The following is a 22,814-nucleotide window of genomic DNA, read 5'->3' on the forward strand; positions in this document are numbered from 1 at the left end:
GAAGAAGAAGAAGAAGAAGAAGAAGAAGAAGAAGAAGAAGAAGAAGAAGAAGAAGAAGAAGAAGAAGTTTTTATTGATCAACAACCATCCTTCTTCAATGTCTTGTTATTCTTAAATAGAAAAAAGAAGCAGCCTTCTCAAGACCCAAGGGCAGCAGAGGTGGCACCAGGTTGTGCAGTACCACTGGGTCCTTTGGCAGAGGCCAGGCAGGCAGCCTCTCTGAGCAGGAGGGACCAAGGAGCAGACCCTGCCTGGACACTGAGCTCCTCTGACTGCTACCTCTTTGATCCACTGCATCCTTGCCAGCACCCCAGAGACCTGGGTGGGATCTGACACACTGCATTTAAGAGTATACATGATACACAGTACTGGGTTCAAGATTTGGCTCCCAGGTTATAACAAGCAAGGTGATGAACTCTGTCTTAACCTACCTGTAAACAGGGAATAGTTGTGTTTTATTTCTCATGAAATCATTGCAACTATTACATGACAGAATGTTTGTAAATCAGTGAACAGTTACTGTCACTTAATAATCACCGTGTTATTATTTTTAAGTTGACACTATTTTCAGAGTTCTTAATGGCAGGTACTTTAAGGTAATTTATCTCAAATATAGTAGAATGTTGGTGCTAAAGGAGGAGGAGGATCACAACTTCAACGTCAGCTGGGGCAATTTAGGGAGACCCGGTCTCAAGATAAAAGCATTTGGGAACATCACACAGTATGAGTTCTCAGGCTCAGTTCCATCTCTAGTGCTTCAAGAGTAAAATAACAGAATCTCTGATATCAGTTCAAGGGTAAGACTTGAGGGGGAAAACAGAGATGATTTCCTTCCAGTGATTCCCTGGGGACACAGTGTGCCCTATCCTCCTAGCAGATCCCCACTGTCAGAAAGCCTCTAGAAGGACTTTATGTGGGCAGGGGTGGCATTGTGGGATTGCTACACATGGCAGTGACCTCTAGGGTGAGGGATACACCCACTTCTGTTTCCAGATTCCAGTCTTGTGTGTGGTAGACAGACACCTCTCATCTCATGGTAACTTCTAACTCGGTGATAGTGCATTGCAGTCTCAAGTGTGGCCTGGTTTCCAGTTTCCTCCATGCCCAGCTAAGTCCCCCATTCAGGAAGGTACCACATCCCGAATGGGTTCGCCAGTGCCACTGAGGGGGAAAATGCACAGGATATTGCCTGCTGGTGGGGAAAGATGGGGTACTGACAGCGCAGTCCTAGTGGGAAGCTGTTGCTTCTCCCTACAAGGCAGGCCTTGCATGCTACTCTGCTATTGCTCCACTCTGTACCCTCCTGAGGGCCCCGTCTCGGAACACAGCACTTCTGTCAGTGATTTTATTGTGCATTTCCTAGCTGTGTGGGATGCAGTGAAGCATGCGACATAGTTTTAGCATTCAGTGAACTAACAATGATTTCATTTTTATATGAAGTTTCATAACTTGACTAAGCAGAATCATTTCTATTGGCATTGTAAAAAAAAGGGGGGGTCGGTGAGAGTCATTGGGCAACTGAGCCATGGTTATGGGTTTAATCCTCACAACCCAAAAAGCTTGAGTGTCCTTGTGGTTTAATCTTTTTGCATTTTCTTCATCCATGTATAATAAATCAATGCACTGATTGTAAATTTTGTTGCTATTGTTTTGTCCTTGCTGGTTTAAAAAAATACATGAATTATATGTATAAAGTGACAAAGGGCACATTTATTGAGTGGGATAAGGCATTGGGCTGGGAAGAATTGTTAATATGGCACATTAAAGGAAAGGATGCAGATCACAAAAGATCTTCACAATTTGGAATGCTAGGCAGGCTCTATGAAAGTATGCCAGAAGTCAGTGAGGGGATCCCCAGTTACTGTGCAACTTTGGATAAATTATATAACTTCTCTCTCTGCCTCAGGTGGGAAATAGGTAGAATGGGAGTTGATCTCAGTATTAAATCGGCACATTCAGTGCCTACACATTATGGATATTCAGTAAATGGAGCAAATACTCCAGCCACCTGATGCAAATATATAGCAACTTAAACAAAGGTAGAGATGGACTGTTGTGACTGTTGCTTGTCAGATCCCATTATGTGACATCTGTCCCAATAAATGCCACACTTTCAGAGGGAGCTGAAGAAAGTAGATTGAGTTCAGAAGAAGGTAGCTACGGTGGTGAGAAAATTTAAAATCATATGATGAAAGGTTAAAAGAATTGAGTATATTTTGCCTGAAGTAGAGGAGACTCAAGTAGCACATAATAGCATTTTCTAATATTTGAAAGGTTCTCATATTGTAGACATTTTAGATTTATTTTCTACCCACGGGCCAAAGGTGGGTATTTCAGAAAGACATATTTGGGCTCAATCTTGGGAAGAATTTGCTAGTATTCTGCGCTACTCAAGGATGGTAACAACTTCTTCAGAAGGAAATGAGGATCTTGTCACTATAGGTGGCCATCAGCCCAAGGGCCTCTTCATCAGTCAATGGGTTGACTTGATCTGTATTGTCTGACCTCTGAGATTCTGTGATCAAAATAATAGCAAGAAAACTTACAATCAGTGCATTGATTTATTATGCACCGATGAAGAAAATCCAGAAAGTTCAGAATCTGATGATAATGGGTTTTATTCAGGCTTGCTGGGAGGTAAGGAAGGGACCCCCATCGTGTTCCAGGGCACACGCTCCCTCCCTGCTGTCCCCAGCTTTGCTGTGTGCTGGTAACCTGCACCCCTCGTGTGCACGCAGACGTCCTGCTGGCCGGGTGTGTGCAGCAAAATAAAGCGCAACTCCCCAGGTGCTGTGTGTGTACCTTCCTTAATCTCTGCTCAACTTCCTCCTGCCTCAGCCAGCAGTAGATGGGTAGCAGAGGTTAAGCCGACTTCCTACGCCTCTCTCCTCATGTTTAATGTCACTGGTATTTGTGTTTCCTATTTGCTTTAGGTTCCATTTTTTGTTTAAAAATCACAGAACTTCATGATGCCTATGCTAACTAATGATCTGTTCTTGTTATGTTCTTGTTTCTCTTTTGGGCAGGGAGGTCCTTCATTTTTTTTCTAGACTAGAGTTTAAACTTCAGAACCACATTGAAACTCATGTCATTGGCCTCTTCTGTGTATGTTTAGATTTATTGTCACTTCAAGCATCTATTAATGTTACAAAATCACATTCAGATATGGTTTATTAGTTGCCATCTCCTAAGAGCTGTAAGTTATCTTCTTTAACAGTAGCCAAGAGTATCCTTGTTGATGTTTTCTTTGGGGCAGCAGAGCTGGGCTACTCTTTGCAGGATCACAGAGTCCAGAGGTGAGAGATGGTCAGTGTCCTCCAAAGGACAAGCTTTGCAAGCCTGTGGCTTCAGTTCCAGCCGTGCTTCGCAGCTTCATGGAACCTAAGCAGAGGCTTTCCTCCACGGTCTCAGCATGCCGGTGTGAGGCTGTTCCTTTCTTTTTGATTGCTGGCACTATTTTAGCACACCCTGCTCCTTCTGCCTTCCTGGAATCTTTCTACTGAGAGAACCACTCCAGGCAGGAGGAGTGAGCCTCTGAGTCCTTCTGGTTGCCAGCATTACAAATCCTTGTACCTGTCCTTTTTCCAGCAGAAAGATCCTTCTCACTCCTTTCTTCCACCTCCACTTGATCTTGACTTCCTAAAGTTAGAGTCATTTTAGCTGGATGTGGTCGTACATGCCTGTATTCCTAGCATTCTGGGTAGCTGAGGCAAGAAGATTGGAAGTTCAAGCCCAACCTGGGCAACTTAATGGCTGGGAGAGACCCTATCTTGAAATTAAAAAGTGGAGGATTGGGGGTACATCTCAGTGCAAATTCAATCCCCAGTAAAACGCACGCATGCACGCACACACACAAAGAGTTGTAGTCATTTTACTGCTTGCCGGTACCCTTTACTACACTGACATCCAATCTTCACAGTGCACTTCCCCTAAGTTACCCATTTCCAAGGGTTTTTTTTCTTTCTATTCATCCTTCAGTACTGAGCATCTCCTACGTGCTTTGATAGAGACAAGACGTTGATGCTGACCTCAGGCAAACAGATAGCTGCAGAGTAGTGTGGATGAGCCAGGACCCTGATGAACCCTGGCACGTGCGGCACACGGTGCAGACGGTGGGGACAGAGAGGATCCTCAGCAAACCCCTAGAGGGAGGGAGATCTGAACAGGCATGACCTAGAGTTTCCCAGAGCGGGCATTTGGAATAGAGCAATCTTTGTATGGAATTTTTATAAGAAAGCCTACAATGGTTTGTTCATAATGAGTTTATTTAGTTTTCCTGTAGACTCGTAAAATTTTTTTGCTGCCATATGAAAACTAAAGCTCAGAAAGAAGCAGTTTGTAACACAGTCTCCATAGACCTGAGCTAGTTTTTGGCTCTCAAAGCAAAAGCGAGCTTGGGATGTTCCTGACAAAGATGAGAAGAGGAATCTAAAAGCGCTTTACAGAGCAAAGGGAGCCACACCAATAAAAAGTTTTAGGATTTATCAGATGTCCTTAGGGGAATAATTTCTCCTCCTTATGAATGCCCTGGCGTTTTTTTAAACCTACAAACCTCAAATGTCTTGGAAATAGGAAGCAGAGAACATTCCGCAGTGCATGTAGAAATGCCGCTCAGATGATAAATGTCGGGTGTGTGCTGGAAAACAGGAAGAAAAATAGAGAGGGGCCTTTTAAAAATTGCTTCAACTGAAAAACATCCCTGGAAGCCATCTTACCTGGACAGCTTTCTTTTGCGTAATATATACATTGATAAACCTTTTATTCTGACGTCGTTTCATCCCTTTGCTTAAAGTGCTTTTTATCTTGTGGCAGCTTCACTCCCTGAGACCTGCAAGAGTGTCAGACCTGAGATTTATCACCCACCCGCATGGAGCGCGGATGAAGTTAGTATTCAAATGGAGGGAAGACAGGATTGCTTGATATGTAACATGGGCCCCGCTCCCCAGTCCGTCCTCTAGGGACTCCCCTGAGCTTCAGCCTTGTTAGCTTTCCCATTGCTACTTGGGAAAGACGGGACAGGAGATGCAGGCCGCCCCCAGACTCCCATCCATTGATATAGAATTGAATGTAGATCAAGGGTGGTGGTTAAAGCAGCTCTGTGTCCCTTTCTTGGGTAACAGCACAGCTGGCTCAGTGGCCAGTGGAGACAGGCTGTGAAGGGACATTGGGGATGATCATGGTGAGTGAGGAGCCTCAGGGCTGCCATTCTGCAAGGACGGAGGTCTGCGACACAGATGGACACTCTTCCAGGGCGGTGTGTCCGGCACTGCAGAACACACCTGCACATGGCCCAACCACCCACCAGCATGCTCTACAACAATGATTTGGCTCTGTGTGTGCATCTGGGTGTGATGAGGGCCACCTGCAGGGCAGAGGTCCCCTAGCCTGGAGACCATGATTATGCTGTGACCCTGCTGCTCCTGAAATGAAAGCCTTCCTCAGGGTTGACCCATGCTGGAGGCAGGGCTCTGTGAGTGCCTCTGTCATTTACCACCACTGATTCTGTAGACTTAGGGGGACTAACAGCACATCCATTCTTGGACAGATGCCCACCCCCAGGACCCGCTGGGTATGGAGTGGGAGGATCTGCTGACACTTTATGATTGGGTTCGTGGCTCCTGTCTCACCACTAATCAGAGCCTTGGGGACGTGAGCCAGGCACTCCCTGCATTTTTCTCACGGGGACGGAGGAAGCTGATATTCCTTGAACACTCCTGGATGCCCTACACTGAACTGAACCTTTGCAGGCACTGGAAATAATTCCCAGACACCCTATGAAGGGTCCTGAGATTCCTCCTCCATAACATCCTCTGACTTGCTGAGTGGCACCCCTAGAGATGGATGTCAGGAAAGAAACACAGACCTCATGTGAATTTCACCACTACCCTCCACTCCTCTGAGAGATAAAGCAGGATGATGACCAGAGGTCATTTGCCTCCTGAGGTGTCTTTGGGTTGGGGAGTTGTTTTGTTCTTTGAGACAGGGTCCTCCTAAGTTCCTAAGACAGACCTTAAACTTGTAATCCTCCTGCCTCAGCCTCCCAACTCGTCTTTTATGTTCTTCTGACTGACCCTCCAAAACTGTGTCTTCTAGGAGCCTCTAGGCCATCCCCATAATCCTCAAAACAACCTCTGAGCCTGTCCCCCCATCACACCCAACCAATGTACCTGCAGTCCCCTACCCCCAGTCTGTTTTCACCTTGTTTCTTTGAGGACAAAAGGATGGTCAGTTTGGTCCCTGGATCAGATGCACATCCTCCACTAGGCCAGTTAGCTATTTAGTTTTATTGTTTTTCATTTACAAAAGAGAAAATCCTTTATTATGAGACAAGGAGCAACTTTTTGACAGTACAGTTTGAACGGGTGAAACTTGAAGTATAGATTAGAAGCCCATGCATAGTTTATATGGAAAAGGCAGACAGAAGAGAAGAGGTGCACAGCCCTTGTTGTCATTGGAACCACCTTGTGGCTCCAGGCACTTCATCTTCAGTGTCATCAATTCATCTACAACATAAGCACAGTGAAAACCTATGCACTGTGCAGTCCCATCTCCAGATAATTTTTAGATACTCTTTGTAAATAAGAAAAAGCAAAACTGAGGCCCATCACACAGGGCATAAGCATGGCCCAAGTTTGCCCACTTAGCTGATAAGGCAGAGTGTGGAAATGAACCCAAAGTGCCCTTTCTACCTCAGGGTAGCTGAGGCTATGAGGACAGCAGAGATAATGAACTGGAAGGTTTCATGTTTCATGTTGACAGAGAGGTTCCTGAGTGGATCACGAGCAGTCTCAGAATAAGAAAATGCCATACAACTAAAAACACCCGTCCTCTAGACTTTGGCAAGCACTGCTGATGCCAGGTTTCACACTCCTTTAGACCTGTGATGCTGTTTACATCTTTTTCATTCCATTCTGTGAACATGACTTAGGCACCCATTGATTTATAGAGAGATTATAAAGAATTATGTCTTGCAAGTTTTCATCAAGTTTTGTTCAATACCACACGGATGACGTATAGTGCTTGATTAAATGATCTATAGCAATACAGAACAGATGTTCCCAAATGTTTTCATAATTCTCCAGTGTGTACTTCTGTAGGTGGTAAGTCTGTCAGTCTGTATTGTTCTGTGCAATTTGTCCAGCCTGTAACATAACTGATAGAACCAGGGTAGAGATTGCTATGTTGCCAACCTGACTCAAATCAAAATTAGCAGCAAGCCCCAAGGTATTCAGAGTCATAAAACTCCATGGTTTGCATTGGATAGAGACATACAGACTTGAAAGTTGTTGTAGTGTGGATCTCAAATGTCCCCAAGACCCATGTGAGCTTGGTCCCCAGCTTGATCTTATTGAAGTAGTGGACCCTTTAAGAGGTGGGGCCAAGGGGGAGGCCTTTAAGTCATTGGGCCCAGACGCTTGCAGGGATCTTAGAACCAGAGCCCTTCCTCACCTTTCCTTGCTTCTTGGCCCTGAGCCAAGTGGTTTGCTTCAACACACATTCCAGCCATGATGCTACTTCTTCCGAAGCTGCAGGGGCTGCCAATCAAGGACAGAACCCTCTAAAATGATAAACCAAAAAAACCTTTTTTGCTTATAAGCTGATTACTAAAGTGTTCTTTATAGTGATAGATAGCTAACACAGAGTGACTTTTGTATCTCTGTCTGCTATCAGTGACCATTCAGCTGGCATGCAAGCCACCTCTAAGTTCAGTTCATGTGGGAACGTCCCTTCATTCTTGAGTAACTGCCTACTCACACATGGCCATTACTTCAGTGTGAGGACAGACACCTGCCTTCAGGCCACAGTGATTGAAGTCTCCATGTGTGACCAGACCCTCCATTTCTTTGCAGTAGTCCCTCCTTGGGAAGTGTCCTGAAGCTGTGAACACCAGATCCACCCTCTGCTCAGGAGCCTGAGCTGACACACCCACCCATTCCCCCTCAGTGCCAGATATGGGCAGTATCATCTAGCTGTATTCATGATCTAACAGAAAGCGTTGGATAAGGCCATGTGACTTTTTTATATTTTTATTGATATTTACTTGTATTGCTTTGAAATAAAGATTAAGATTATTGTGTTAGCCCCCCACTGCCAAGGTGAACAGGGACTTGCTGTTAGAAAATGGAAACAGCAAACTGTATGTCAATGGCCAGTATGTGAAAGGAGAAAAAGACAAAAAATATTCTGTGTTCTCTAGCATTTAGTTGCTCTGTCTTTCTCTTTCTGCTCCTTTTGCTCCATATTTCTCTCTGAGCTCCAAGATGAATTTTCAGAGACAAAAGAAGCTCCATTTCCATTTCCTTTCAAAAGTTTCCAAAAGCCCAGAAGAAGAAGGTAGTGGGTGGGATATTAAACCTCTCATGTCAAACAGGTAGTGCAAGCCAGTAGAAGCCCACAACATAGATAAGTAGCACCTGAGAGAGGCTAGATTGTTGCCTGCATGTCTGAGAAAGCTGGCCCCCATTTGCCTGCTTGGATGAGTCAGTGGGGAGTCTGTAAGATTATAGAGCCGTCAGTATCCTCAGAGACAAGGTAGCTAGAGGGCTGGTGCTTGAAAGGGAAAAATACTTATAGAAAATACTGGAATCTAAGTTGCCAGTGAAGTGAATATTAAATCTTTTTTTTAATCGTGTAAAATTACAATGATTTCCTACTTTTCTGGAACAATGTGTTACCTCAGGGTCAGTCATATTCTGCATGTTGGTAAAGTGCTTTTTCATTTCATTTTCTTCTCTTGTAAATAGTCCCCTTTCTGTGTGAACAGGGGTATGGATGCACATCAAAAGTTTAACTCTTCAAGGTCCTCTTGGGATCAAAGCAACTTATTTAAATCTGAGGCTTATATCAGTGCCAGATATGGGCAGTATCATCTAGCTGTATTCATGATCTAACAGAAAGCGTTGGATAAGGCCGTGTGATTTTTTTATATTTTTATTGATATTTACTTGTATTGCTTTGAAATAAAAAGATCCTCTAACTCATCATCCAAATCAAGATACTTTGGAAGGTGAAAAGGGACCCTAACCAAAGAAGGCGCCAGAAAGCTACAGTGTGCCAGGCAGATCCTGGCAAATCAGGATAGATAGTCACCTTAATTATGCATAATGAGAATAACTGGATGGGCAGAAAGAACTAAGACAGGAATAATGACTTGAAAATGTCTTTTAAAAAATGTTTCTGCTATTATTTAAAGGCTTACATCTCTTTTACACAGAATCATATAGGAACTTAGTTTCATAAGATACTTCTTGCTTTTAAAAAATAAAGAGTTAGATACCAAGTATAAGACAGCTAGCTAAATACATGAATACATAGGTGTAGAGAGAAGGGTGTAGAGAGAAGGGGGAATGTACAGATTATATAAAATTGGAAGTTAAGCAAGTAAGGATTTGAAGTCAACTAAAAAGATGGTCGGCGGTACCTGTACTGTTTTTCTGTAGATCTCATATAAATCATGAAGCACACGGTGTTAAAGGCCCAGGCGTATGCTCTGCTCCTAGTCAGCATACCAAGGCCTGTTTTCTCATGAGATGGTTTTCTCTGTACTGTCTGTAAATGGATCAAATATTATTGAAAATGGTAACAGCTATAGAAACGTGGCTCTTCAGAGTTGTACGCAACATTTCAAGGATGCACACCAAACCACAAATGAATTACAAATGGTCCTTTTGATTGAAGGGAGCAAGTGTGACAAATGGGACAAACCAGAATCCCAGTGGTCCTGTTGTGGAGGGTTCCGTCTGGGTGAACACGTCTATACTGCAGGGCGCTGCTGCCTTAAGGTACAATACTGTTGCGGGGCAGGGAATTTCCAGACTCAGTATTTAAAGCTCTTCTTACCTTTCGCTTTCACGATCACCCATCCTGCTGTTTTCCCTCCCCCTGAACAAAAACTTCTCAGTTGGAAGAGTCAAGCCCAGAGGCGCAGTTTAGCCTCTTGATGGGCCCTGAAGTCAGGTCTTTTCTTACTTTCCCCCGTATCTCCTATAGATGTACAATATAGACCCGCCTCCTGATGTATTTGCTCCAGTCCTTCTCTACTGGAAATTCCAGGGGGCCAGTTGCAGAAAAAAGTTAATATGGCTTTCCTTTGAACCATGGAGGGACTCACAGCATCCTGTTAAAGAATAACCTAAGGTTGTGTTCATACAGAACACTTCAAGTATGTCTGCTTTCACTCTCTAGGATACCTGTTTCATATTTTGCCCTTTTTCAGTGGTTAAGATAGTCATAGCTACTACTAAATATGGATCCATTTTTTAAAAAATGAGATCAATGCACAATTCAGGAAACAGTAAGGTTTGGTAGTGTTTGAGTGTGCATCATGAAGGTCGCGACCAGAGAGGTTGCTGAGCAGCAAGAGGAAGAGACAAAGAAGGCGGCCGAAGCTTATCGCAGCAGGTTGTGGCTGGGGCAGTCTTCGTTTCAGTTTTGAGTTTCAGTTGTTTATAATCTAAGCCATAAATAATTGCCAAAGAATACGTTTGGTATGCTTCTGTAGTGTAAGTTGTGTCCTTCTTCTGATCACAATACCCTCTATATTGAATTTCCTTCAAAACTTGACTGCCTATGAGCCAGGTGTGGTAACGCACACCTGCAAGCCCAGCATTCAGGAGGCTGAGGCAGGAGAATCACTGAGAGTTCGAGGCCAGTCAGGGCAACATAGTGAGTTCAAGGCAGGTCTAAACTAAATTGGAAACCCTGTCTCAAAAAGCAAAAAAAAAAAAAAAAAAAATTTGACTGCCTTTTCTTGTCTTAGAGGAAAAGCAGAGCTTTTTTCCTACCTATTTCAGAGTAAAACTTAGACAAAACTTATTCTTTTCTTTTGTGCTAATTTCTAGAAGCAGTGAATACATATTTCTCAAGACATTTTTAATTTTTTAAAAATTTTTAAAAAGACGCATTTATTCAGTGTCATCAGACTGTTACATCTATCAATCGACAGTGTGGGTGCAAGGAAAGGTCTGCATTAAAACCCTTTGTTGGAATGCTTTACACTTTCCACGGAACAGAAAGTAAAATAGCCTGTTACACAGTAAGTCACAAATACAGTCCTCAAGTTTTCTGCCCATACTCATGAGTATTGCCTAAAACATGTCTTCTTTGTAGCAGCTAGGCCCAGCCACCACTGTGCCTGACTGAGTTCACAAATCTGTTGTAACCTGTAGCTTCCCTGTCACTTCTCTGGCTCTCCTCTCCTGCTAAGCTTTGTTTCCTGGAAGTGTTTAAAACCTTCTGCCACTGCAACAGCTACTGCTGCTGCTGGAGCCACCACAGCCACCTTGATTTCACAGTTTGGTAAATTATTGGCCTCCCCCACCATAGGGCCCCGAGCTTCTGCCTCCAAAGTTTCCTCCCTTCATGGGTCCAAAATTTGAAGACTGACTGTTGTAATTGCCAAATTCATTCAGCTTCCACCACCATAATTGCTTCCATCATTACTAAATCCATTGTAGCCATCTCCACTGCCACCATATCCACCCCCACCATGGTTACCACCAAATCCACCTCGACCACTGAAGTTTCCTCCACAACCGAAACTGTCACTGCGACCAAAACTGTCTCCACAACCACCACCAAAATTTCCAGAACCACTTCGACCTCTTTGGCTAGATGAAGCACTAGCCATCTCCTGCTTGGACAGAGCTTTCCTCACTTCATAGCTGTGGCCGTTCACAGTGTAGTATTTTTCAATGACAGTTGTAGCCACAGAATCGTGGTCATCAAAGATTACAAAAGCAAAGCTCCTCTTCTTTCCACTGCCTCTGTCAGTCATAATTTAAATCACTTAGATTTTTCCATATTGTTCAAAATAATCTCGTAGGTCATGTTCTTCAGTATCTTCTTTAATGCCACCAACAAAGATCTTCTTCACTGTTAAGTGGGCACCTGGTCTTTGAGATTCTTCTCTTGACAAAGCTTTCTTTGGTTCCACAACTCTTCCGTCCACTTTGTGTGGCCTTGCATTCATGGCTGCATCTACCTCCTCCACAGTGGCATAAGTGACAAACCCAAAGCCCCTGGAACGCTTGGTGTTCGAGTCTCTCATTACCACACAGTCTGTCAGTGTTCCCCATTGCTCAAAATGGCTCCTCAGACTCTCATCAGTTGTTTGAAAGCTCAGCCCCCCAATGAAGAGCTTCTGTACCTGTTTGGGCTCCTTGGGAGACTCTGACTTAGACATGACGGCAGTCGGAAGAGAGACTGACAATGCTTCCTCCGCAGTGTCCACCAGCGAAAGGAATAAGCTGCTAAGTGTACTCTCAAGAATTTTTTAATTGGTCAAATTTTATTGCCATATTGTTATTTTCTTATTAACTTGGGATTCTTCTTTAAAACAACAGACTAGTCTAATTACCAAAATAATTTGTGGCGAATTTTTTTTAATACAAACAAGAAAAAATAAGAACATTTACATCATTGAACATCACAATGCCCCCAGACAACCACTTCCAGAACAGCTTGATTTTTTTCTTCAGTCACTAGGAGGGCTATTTCTGAGGGACGGATTCTGCCTTTCTGAGCCTTGCTGCGTCTGTGGATGTATGTACCTCACACACTAATGCTGCTGTATCTATATGATAGAATAGTTTTTAATGGTGGGAATATCTAACCAGAAAGTACCTGACATGTGCAGCTCTGTCTCTGCCGGCGCACAGGCAGCCCGCCATCATGAATATTTAAAATTCAATCATTAGGTGCAGCAGCCGCGGTGGCAGCATATTTGTTGCAACTGATCAGCCACTAATGGTTTAAAAACTTAGAAATTGGGGGCTTCTTTTGTCAATTGAAGAGGATTATTCCAAGCCACTGAAGCTCCATGTCAGCATGGAAAAGTGTATTAAAAGAGATGGAATTGCACACCCCAGGGTTGTGTACAATATATAGTTTAGTATGCGCACATGCTTAAGAGAAAAATAGATCAAACAGATGAGATTGGAGAGCCCTGTTGTACTCCCTGCCCAGATCGAATACACCACCAAATAAACAAACACGGCACCCGAAATTCCATTTCTCCCCATGTCCCCTGCAGACTGCTCACTGCTTACAAGGGTCTTGTGCTTTATGACCTTAGCTCACCACTCAGCCCCTCAGTCCTCCAGATTCACTTTCCTTTCCCAGCCTTTCACCGCAATAGAAGCAGCACCCTCGCCTCCCATCGCAGCAGTCAGATGAAGGAGGCGTGCTTTCATTTCTCAGAGTTCGGCGCTCAGCACAGGCATGGCTGGAAAGCATTTCTGAAGGTTGTCCGTCCTGTGCTTAACTAACTGTTCCTGCAGTCACCTTCCTCGTGCAGCCCCTGGACTCTGCTTCTTCATCAGCTCGCAACTCTCTAAGCCATATTTAAAAGCCTTTGTGTCGAGGTCCAGATTCGGCTTCACAAGTCCTTGAGAGCAAACCACAGTATATGACACGTGTAGAAATGCCCACGAAACAAACACTTCTGTTTCTTTCTTTCCCTCCTTCTGTCTTTCTTCCTTCCCTTTTTCTCCCCTTTCAGGTATGAAGATTAAATTGAGGGCCTTGACACCAAACTATATCCCCAGCCCTTTTTTTCTTTGAAACACACTAACTCACTGAATTCCCAAGCTGGGCTCTAACTTGCAATCCTCCTGCCTCAGCCTCCTCATATGTTGGGATTAAAGGCCTGCACTACATGCCCAGCCAGCACTGTACATTCCTATGCCTACTGTCAGACCTTGAAACATATTTTTATGCTTTGCCCAGTAGATTGAATCAGTGCATGAATTTCTTTCCTCTGCCCTGCCCTGCACCCAACTTCCACACTTGCCTGGACTAAGAGTAATGTATATTGTCCCAGGAGAAAAAAGCAACATGTATGTTTGTTTAATGTTGAAATTTTACACAATCTGAATCATGGAGAGGGGAGGGATCGAGTGAAGAAGAAGGATTTGTCAGGCAGTGTGCGCACACCATTTGGAAGCCAGAGAGGACTCAGCCCCACTCTCATTTGTGGCACCTTTTCATAAATTCTCAAAATCCTGAGTGTGACCTGTGAAATCCCACTGAATGCTGAGAAGAAAGCAAACCCACCCGCATCACTGCACAGTTTGCGGTCCCCACGCCCACTCCACCTCTCTCTTAGCAGAAAGCTGCACAGGATGTGATTGTGGCCTCACAGGGAAAAACTGTCTCATTTTCCTCCAAAATATCAAAATGAATCACCTTGATTTTCTAAATGAGAGGATACCCTGATAAAGCCATACACTAGGTATTTTCAAATAGAGAGAAGGCCAGAAGCAAAAGTGTTTGTGCAGAGCTATGTTTTAAAGACTGTTTTAAACAGCCCTTCTGCCACCAGAAGTCAGATAAACTGATAACTAGTTTTCAATACATCTTTAAATGTGAAACAGTATTTAAACTGTTACTAGTAGATCATTTCTTTCTTAAACTCTTTCCCTTACACATAAAAATGTATAGTGATGGAGCATGACTAGTAAACTAAAAATAAGTTGGAGTGCTAGCTTGTTGGAATCCTGGTGTAGTCGACAAGGCTTCCGGCAATCTTCAGGAAGGGAAATTAAGGCACAAAATGATCAATCGAGTTGGCATAAATAGGCATCCACAAATCGGAGGAGAAAGCATTCCAGCTCCTGATTTTTTTGTCACTGTCAAGCTGTCATAAATAACTGCAAGAAAGTCTGCTTGGAGCATTTCAAACTCTGTGAGTTCTCTGTTGATATAGATGTTTGGATTTCTTCTCACTCTTAAAAAAATATATATTCTAGACTAAGGGGCTAAAGATCAACAGTGGCATGATCAACCTTACTCTGACTCAAGATTTACTTAACCAACTGTAATTTTACATCTGCACAGATTCAATCTGTTGCATAAATAAAAATCATTTCAAAAATGACCTGTGTATTCATTCAGTTTGTATTTCAAAATTATCATATTGGTCATACAGAGATGGTGGTGCCGAGAAAACTATCGCATATCCATAGGTTTATAAATGGAACCCCAAAAGGGAATATAAGAAATCATATCCTATGAAATGCTTTAGTTCAGATAAGGTAAGTTTCTGTCTCAAATCCAAAAACATTGAGATGAGTAAAATGGTATTCAAAGCAGCTTCCTGCTTCACTTTGGTCTCCAGCCAGTCTAACTCCTGCGATTGCGCACTGTGAGAGTTCTTCGTACAGCCATGAAAAGAGCATGGCCAGTGGTTGGTGCTTTCTGACATTTATTCAGAAATGAACTTAGCCAGCAACATGGGATTCTTTGCATTTATTTTTCTGACTTCAGTCCCTACCTGGCGATGTCTGCCATTCTGGCCCGATTCACACACCCTTGGTGTGAATAAAGCTGCTCCTGTCTTCATTCTTAGTTTACACAGCCTTTCCCAACTCCGTGTGTCGCGCCCTCTGTATCCATCTGACACAGCTGCCTGCCTGATCCCCCTACCCCACCACCACCCTCACTTCTCCCTTCCCATCTTCTTCCTCCTTTGGTATGTCCTGTCTGTAGGACAGTGAGCCCGCACAGGAACCTACCCTCCATGTCTGCCCTCCAGCTTCAATTCTGTCTAAGTCACGGCAGAGCCATTAGGCCAGAGTTACTGTTTGGCTTCAAAGTTCAGGGCCTTCTCTTTCCAGAAGAAAGGAGTCCCCTCCACTAGAACAACCATATTGATGACATGAGAAGGCAAATAGGCTGAAGGGCAGGAGCTAGAATCAGAGCCACCTGGCGGCAGACTTTTGTTCACCCCTTTGGTTCCAAGCAACGGAACCTGCCTCTGTGCTCCCTGAGCCCCATCTCTCTGCCATCTTGTCTTCTAGTCCACCTTGTCATTCCCCTGTGGACGGATGGCACATCCAAGCTGTTTGCCCACCATTCCCCTCTGTGTCCCACACTATCCACCCCAGCCCCTCATGAGCACACGGAGAGGAGCAGTGTGGCTGAAATAGGGAGGCGGGTTCAGCCTATCACCAAGAGAGAGACACCAGCCAAGCACATAATTAACAGCAGTCTATGCAGTTCTCACAGCCTCCTTGTCACAACTGATCTGTGCTGGCAGTGACTCCGAAATGTCTAAAAAAACTACCAGGTCTTAAGGAATTGAAGAATTCATTAATGGTCTGCTCTTTGCAAAGAAGTATGGCAGCTTGGTATTGTCAACCCCCATGTCATCCCTGTACCTAATGAGCAAGATAAAGACACCAGAATGCTACCCACATCTAAACAGTGGCATCTAATTGGTTTTAATCTTAGTTCAACGGTGTGACCATAAGGATATTTCAATTACCACCACCATATGGACCGCTGAATGTCTGATGAGGAGGGATGCTCCTGTCTCCTGTCTCTAGCAGTTACTCATTAGTCCAAAAGATGTTGTCTCTAGCAGTTCACCTGGGCCCCGGTAGACCCAAAGAGTGTGTGTAGACACTTACAGGAGCTGTATTTGCAGCCAGAGTGTGGCAAAGGGCTTGGCACATGCTAGATTCTTCACAAACAGGTCCTCCTGGAGAGGTGGTACAGTAGCTGCAGACTCCCACTCCAACCTCACTGCACACATTAGCTGTGGATTTGATAAATGCCATCCAGAAGAGCAATTGATTTATTAATTAGCCGATTCAGAATGTTCTTAGGACTCATTTGGGATAAGGAATCATTATAATTTAAAAATGTCAGCGCAGTGCAAGAGATGATAAAATGGCACCTCCCTGGGGCTCCGTGGGCAAAGTGTCTCCTTTGTTGGGTGGGATTTCTCTTCATGGTTGTGATTCCACCCACAGGGGGACACTTCATTAGGCCCAAAGAGAGAGGTCTCAGGAAGTGGGGGAGGAGCTCGTGATCTTGAAACAGAAGCCAGAATACACATTAGGATGGGGCTGTACAAAGCAGTTCAGTAATGTGTGGCTATGACCCTGGAAATATAGCTGATTCATGACAGGACTCCATAAAACTAAGGTACTTTCACTCAGAAGTGACTTCTAGAGATACCCCAGCTGTATATCATTATACCTATAGATATGTAGTTATAAACTTCTTTCCAACAAAAGATTTGGTAGACTGAGAAGGTAAAAAAAAAAGGAGCTGGAGGCCGGGGAGATGGCTCAGTAAGATAAGCGCTTGACTGGCAAACGCAAGGATCTGAGTTCAATTCCTGGTTCCGCCCAAGGGGGGAAAAAAAAAAAAAAAAGCTGGATCAAAATATGATGCATTTCAACTAATCAGATTTTTTGTTTTATTTTTGCATTGTCCTTAAATGTGGATAATTAAAACCTGACAGTACTGTAAGTTGCCGTTTTAGTTCCCAATTTTTCTAACACTCTACTTCCCATTAGTGAGGCTGGGTAGTAAGCCACAACCTATGATATCAAGTTATTGTCTGGCATGTCTGTGAAATGTGAGCACGCAGATGCAAACAGGAGACGCATTTTAGTTGCCTGCTCACCTTGGGCCGAGCTATAGGAGGACTTGTTCTTTCTGTGGTCTGACGGTAGGCTGAAGGGCTGTCTTGGGGGAACAAGGTCATTGACAAAGCGCCAATATCGGTACACAGAATTTGGGAGGCACAGATGTCATCAGTCACGGGCTTAGTCCTCTTCAGAGGTTAAGAAGCCGAAGGAAGCACAGACAGCCAATAAACAGAGCTTTGTTAGTTTGCTGCATTAAAACTCCATTGATGGACCAGGACCACAGACCTCCTGGAAGCTTCTGGAAGGGCCCAGCAGCTTCAGGAAAGTACTACAGTAACACCAAACACAGAATACCCAGCTTCTGACAGGGCCCAGTGCTCACAGTGATGTCAAGCAGCTTGCAATGAGCAAAGACTGTAAAGTCACAATGTCAAGGTGTGAGATTGATCTCTGCAGGGTGGCTCTGAACAAGCTCATAAAAATCTCTGTAAGCCTCAGTTTCCTCAGCCCAAGTGCAGTGTGTGTGTGTGTGTGTGTGTGTGTGTGTGAGAGAGAGAGAGAGAGAGAGAGAGAGCACATGCATACGCGTGCAAAAATACCTTCCTCAAATGATACAACGGAAATGTCAACACATGTTTATCTGCTGAAGGTTCTCCTATATAACACAGGTCTTTTGTATCAATAAAGCAACTTCCCATTCTTTTAAGTTCTCCTTTTATGGGCAGGGGAGATGGCTCAGTGGAATAAGCGCTTGCCTGGCAAGCACACGGGTCTGAGTTCAATCCCCGGTCCTGAAAAAAAAAAAAAAAAAAAAAAAAAATCTGTAAATTCCCCTTTCATATTCAACACCCTTCAGACCTCTCAGCTTTCTTCAAAAGAGAACTTTGACCCAGTTTCCAGTCCTGGTGCACATTCTGTGCACCTATCCTGTGGCAGACTCTGGGCCTTTTATTGATCTTGTGTGGCCTGTGGCTGCGCACTGATACCAGGAAGAATGGAAGTTGATGGCTCTGGCCTTGGTCCTGGACAAAAAAGCCATGTTTGTCAAAACCCTCTCCTGACATGGGTTGTCTCTAGCCCAGGTGGCACCACGGAGAGTAATTAGTTCTCGTTATTGGAGGGAACATCAGGACGCTCAGTGCTGTTTCCCAGCAGACACAGGCAAAAAGATTCTGTGAATGCAGCTGTTACCAGCCCTTTCATCATGCTAATGGGCAGCCTGCAAGAAATTTAACTTCCTATCACTGCCACCAAGCAACACCTGTCAAACAAAGCAATGTTTCTTCTCACCGTTGATAAGTGTGACTTGTGGAGGCCAGCGATAGGATGCTCGTTTTTATCTGCTAAGTGCACAGTGCTTGTAAAAAACCAGCAGTGGCCTTGTTACCACTTGACATGACACTGGGTTTAGCTATTTACATTGACACGCTGCTGCACCCTTTCAGAGCTGCAGCCGGGGGTCAGATTCATTAGACAGCAGCAGCGCCCAGAGAAGCAGCATCTGCGGATTCTCTCCACTCCCCTGGTAGAAGCAGGAAGCGAGGCGCTTGCAGCTAGGACCAGGTGACTTTGCATTTCTTTCTTCATCATGATTATTTGAGAACCTCTGTTCACTCTTTGACCTTCCTTGGAGAAGATGAGAGAGGAAGAGAGCTGGGCAGAGCATTTGCCTGTGATGAAGGAGGAGGTTGGAGCCCAGGGTTTCTTGTTTTTCTCTTTGATGACATGTGGCTCTTTGTTGTTCTGAGGACAGTAGAGAGGGAATTAAAAGCACGTGTGTTTCCTCCCCAGCACAGCAAGGCTGAGAAGCTGAAGTAAACTGAGTGGAACTTTATAATTAGTCCTTTATGTCCGCCTTTCTCCTCGCAGTTCGGCAAGTGTTGCCTTGACAAACGCAATGACCAGACTCCCTGTGTCTTGCTTGAAGCTACGGTGTTTGGTCCCTTTTTCTTTTAGGAAGAAATTTCCTAATTTCATTTAGGAAATTGGGGTGACAGTGCAGAGTCCTCAACTCATTTTGCCGAAGCCAGCTGCTGATCACTGGGAATGGTTAGTGAGTGATCGCTTACTCTTGCCACCAGGGAGTCTGCGCCCATGAGCACATGTGCAGAAGATGTGTGAGACACAGGAGACACTGCTGATCTGCAGCACCACCAGAATGCTGTAGGAAGCCGCGCTGGTGCAGCTGGCCATGAGTGACCATATGCTATAAGTTCAGCAGCTTCTGGCAGTGCCACACGTCACTACCATATTTCATTTCCTGCCACAGCCTTAGTTTGACAGAAGAGGCTGCAAGATGTCCCTTCCCACCTTTGCTTTCTGCGAGGATTTCAACCCCAGGAGGTTTTGCCATGAGTAGAGAGCAGTACACTCACTTTAAAAAGTAACCATTGTCCTCTAGGACTTGGTCACTTTATTTGCCAAGAGTGTCCCCTGCCAGGCCTTCCGTAGCTGCTGAGATGTTGTACAGTGTGCTCTGTCTGAATGATTGTTTTATGGTACTGAGGATTGAACTCAGGGTCTTTACAGTGAGCTACATACCCAACCCACACAGCCCCCTTTTTAAATTTTGAGACAGGTCTTGCTAAGTTGCTAACCTGTCTAGGCTGAGCTCAAATTTATGATTCTTCAGCCTCAGCCTCCCAGAGTGTTGAGATTACAGGTGCACACCACCACGCCCAGCTGTCTAAATGATTCTTGCCAGGTCATGCCAGGAGGTCCTTGGGCATTGTCTTACTGCCCATCCCATGAAATCATAGTGCCACACAGTCACAAAGCTCTGATGAGCTTTCGACGTCTTTCTTGGCTTCCTCAACTGAAGCCCGATGCTGTCTCATCTACACACAGTGTAGAACTCTGCCTGGCCTGGAACTCACAGCCACCGTGAGACAGCGCCCACCCACATGTGAACTGGGTTACTGCCTGTGCCTTTGCCTCTTGATGCAGTGTACAGCCATCCAGGGAAGACCTGCAGGAACTGGGACACCATTCAGTGTTGTCGCACTGAAATGGCTTGCATGTCACTGCAGGCTCCCTCCAGGATCCCTTCTGTGGCTCCTGGTTTACTGCCAAGAGCTCCCATGCACAGGAAGAGGAGGGCGTTAGCGGTAATGTGAGGACTCAGACAGGAGATGTTTTCTGTCTTTGGCAGACTTTGGACAACTTTCCGTCCACCTGAATTCAAACTGAGTTAAGTCCCTAGCTCTTCCAAGGGTGCATTTCTGGGTCAGAAAGGCAGGCACAGTAGATTTGGGAGACCGATCTCCACTGCTCAGTGCTGGGGGCACAGAGTTCCCCAGCAGCCGCCTCCCTGGCTCCTCCCACTGGTTCCCCTTCCGATCCACCACCTCCTCGTCCCTCTGCGGGTCATTTATAATCAGCAGCCATGACATACAGGCCTCATTAGTAATATAGCCATTCCTTCAGTGCTTCAGAAATAATCATTTAGAAAAAAATGCAGTTTCCTTCCCTTGAGAGCCCATGAGTGATGAATTTATTTCAGTTTGGCTGGCTTGGCTGGCTTGCTCAGCCTTATTTCCATATTTATTTCAACAAACAATGTAGGGTGGGAACGAGAAAACACATGCCGGCTGTGTACACACACTGCCTATTTGTGCCCAAGCTGCATTCCTCATCGGAGAGGTGTAGAAGGAATGCCAGCAGAACCTGCCACTTAAAGACAAAAAAAAAAAAAAAAAACCCACAAAAATAAAAAAACTGATCTGATGGACAGGGATGGGACCCTGTATAGCAAAAGATGAACTACTCTATGGTTGCCGGATCTGAGAAAGTGTGGGTTCTCAGCCTCCTTATTCTAGAGAAGGTGTCTCAAGAGGGCTCTAGTCCTTCGACCCCCCTCCCCGCCCTGCTCTTCCAGGATCTGATTTATGTGACAGGAGGCTGCAGTGAACTTCCTAGGCCTATGGAATCCAGTGCCTATGTCTCATTCTCTTCAACTCATGCTGTTCCCGCTGAGGGGGCAGGGAGAGCCAGGTGTGGGGATCACAGGCAGGGCTGCCAAGAAACGATGCCAGCAGGCTCTGGGTGGCCGAGGGTGTCCACGAATCAGATTTGCAGATGTCCTTCTGGATTCCAGAAACCTACACTGTTGTGACTCCTCAGCTACATTGAAAGCCCAGTTCAGTCCACCGACATTTTTTAGGGTGAATGTTTTCAGGTGGCTCCAGCCAAAGGTCAAAAGTGAAGACCTCAGAAATCTGTTGTGTACCATGTCATGGTCACTGTGTCAGGGGCCAGGCAGGTTACACACCGCAGGAAACTTCACTTTACAAGTCAAGGAGGGGAGCATTACTCTATGTGTTAGTTCTGTGTGGAGGCTTCGAAAGTGACAGGTGTTTAGTAGTAATTATAGTAGCAAAAATAATAGCGGTGATGGTGATGGCGATGGTGATGGTGGGTATTCTGTTCTAGGGCGGAAGTTACTAGAATGCACAGAACAAGTCTTAACCTCAAAGCATGTAACACTACTTTTCCTAAAGAACATGTAGGCAATACCTGCAGGAGAAGAAATGGAAAGTGAAGGAAGTAGAATAACTAAGAACACAACTGTTTTTATCCAAAGACCTGAACACTTCTAAAATTTCTGTTTCTCAGAAAGCCATCTTACAGATCTTTACTAATTAATTTTTCTACTAAAGACATCATGCTTTCCCCAAACTGATTCAGTGGACAAAGAGGGATGGATACTCAGAGGTAAAAAAAAATAAAGATGAGTTGAGCAGTTGGATAGGATCCCACTCAGGGTTAGGCTGGACACAATCACAAGGCAGAAGGGAACATTTCAAGAGAAAAGAAATATCGTAAGATGAGGCAGCACCACTGAGATGCAATTTTTTTTAGAAATAACCTTTTTTAAAAAAAAAGGAAGCTAAACAAATTTGTTTAAAAAAGGTTAAAATTGGGGCTGGAGAGATGGCTCAGTGGTCTAAAGCACCTACTTGGAACAAGCTTGGCAAAGCACAGGGACCGCGGTTCAATCCCCCAGCACCACATGCCAGCCAGCCCCGCCCCCTGGTGGGCTGCGCTGGCCACACACACACACAATAAATAAATGTAATAAATAAAAATAAATAAATATTAAAAAAAAAGGTTAAAATTGAGTGTTTGGTGGAAAAGGAATAGTAGGCTTCCATGCATCGTAATGCCATTGTGAGGAAGAAGGAGGGGAACTTACTAGAACATCCTGTGCATGGCAGCCTTCAGCTACTTATGGTACCCTAGTAATCGCAGTCTCAGAAAATGTATCCCAAACCCACTCTTTGCTGCTCCGGACTTGCCTTTATTGGGAGCATAATCTAACATGGTCAGATCTCTCAGTAACTCCTCTCTTCCATGCTTTCCATCTAAGGCAGAAATGGCCTTTATTTACTCAGCCCAACTGTTTTTATTAGCCCTATAATTAATAGCATT

The 22,814-nt window shown here is 44.6% G+C and overlaps 1 protein-coding gene and 1 pseudogene across 1 annotated transcript in view; one reads left to right on the top strand and one right to left on the bottom strand.

Moving 5' to 3' along the window:
- The window catches only part of Maml3 (mastermind like transcriptional coactivator 3), a 416,933-nt gene that overhangs the window by 265,682 nt on the left and 128,437 nt on the right, over nt 1-22,814 (top strand). The window lies entirely within an intron of this gene.
- Nucleotides 11,226-12,184, bottom strand: LOC105743868 (annotated as a pseudogene).

Source organism: Octodon degus, unplaced genomic scaffold (genome assembly GCF_000260255.1).
Source record: "Octodon degus isolate 3935 unplaced genomic scaffold, OctDeg1.0 scaffold00180, whole genome shotgun sequence".
NCBI classification, from domain to species: Eukaryota; Metazoa; Chordata; class Mammalia; order Rodentia; family Octodontidae; genus Octodon; species Octodon degus.